The sequence below is a fragment of the Chionomys nivalis genome, chromosome 4 (genome assembly GCF_950005125.1).
Source record: "Chionomys nivalis chromosome 4, mChiNiv1.1, whole genome shotgun sequence".
Taxonomy (NCBI): domain Eukaryota; kingdom Metazoa; phylum Chordata; class Mammalia; order Rodentia; family Cricetidae; genus Chionomys; species Chionomys nivalis.
This window is the reverse complement of record NC_080089.1, coordinates 56,624,785-56,626,276: the sequence shown is the minus strand read 5'-3', so window position 1 is coordinate 56,626,276 and position 1,492 is coordinate 56,624,785.

Sequence of the window (1,492 nt, the reverse complement as noted above, 5' to 3'; positions counted from 1 at the left end):
TTCTGGCGCAGGCTTGGACTTTCTGCGGGGGCGTGGTCCTGTGTCGTCACAGAGGTCCGCTCCGCCCCCTGCCCAGCCCACTGGAAAGCGATGGATAAGCGTTCTGTTTCCATCTACTTATTTTTTTTTTTCTGCCAAGGTGCTGGAGGTAGAACCCAGTGCCTCACGAATGATAGTCAAGCATTGTAGCCCAGAGCTACATTCCTAGTCCTTCAGTTCACTTCCTCCTCCTGTGCAGGATGTCTTCTGATACCTTTTTTCCAATTTGTGTTTATTCTGAGCTTCCAAATGAGGGACCGGCAGGAAACTCTGTGAATTCCGAGAAAGCAAAATTGGGAAGTTAGGGCAAGTCCTGGAGCAAAATGACAAGGGTGGCATGTCAATCAGAGGAATTATTTGAAGAACTGTGCTCCAGGATAAAGTTGGGGAGCCCTTGCATCAGCACCTGCACATCTTTTTAGGCCCCACCCTCCTTGTCCAATTCTGTGGTTTCAGGAATGTCCTGGAGGAGGTTGCTAATCCACTCAACTTATTTATCCATGTCTTTCGGGGTGCTGTGGAATGCAGCTCTTACCGTTTTTACTCTGGAATGAAACAGTGTTACTAATTGGTCTATTCTTTGTGTTGTCAAAACAGATATGCTTTTCCTTTTGTTGGTTTCCAGGGTTGTTGGTTGGTTTGCTGTTTTGTCGTCGTTTATTGTTGTTTGTATGTTTGAAGCAGGGATTTACTGTGTAGCTCAGGATGGCCTTGAACTTGTGATCCTAAGGTAATATTGGTATCGAAATGCAGGGAAATTATGGGGATTTGAAAAGGGAAAGGAAGCTCTCACCTCAGAGTCTGATTGATGCCTCCCTTATTAGCTAATAAGTAAAAATTCTAGCATGATTAACATTTACTGTAAAGGCTGGTAACATAAACATACGTATATCCTTTCCCAAGGATTCTCCTAAGACTCTCAAGCAAATTATTTACAATGCACATATCGTCTTCCTGCATCCTGGAGAAGCTTATCAATGGTAATTAGACAAGTTCCCTCAGAATTACCAGAGATCTTACGTAAGGCTTTTCTTTTTAAAAAGTAGTAATAGATCCGGAGTGGTGGCATGTGCCTTTAGTCCCAGCACTCAGGAGACAAAGGCAGGCAGATCTCTGAGTTCAAGGCCAGCCTGGCCGGCAGAGTGAGTTTCAGGACAGCCAGAGCTGTTACACAGAGAAACCCTGTCTTAAGGGGGAAAAAAAACCCAAACAAAAGTGGGCTAAAGATATGCCTCAGAGGCCTGGCGGTGGTGGCGCACCCCTTTAATCCCAGCACTCGGGAGGCAGGGGCAGGCAGATCTCTGTGAGTTCGAGACCAGCCTGGTCTACAAGAGCTAGTTCAAGGACAAGAACCAAAAGCTACGGAGAGACCCTGTCTCGAAAAATTAAAAAAATAAAAATAAAAAAGAGATGGCTCAGAGGTTAAGAGCCCTGGCTGCTCTTCCAGAGGACC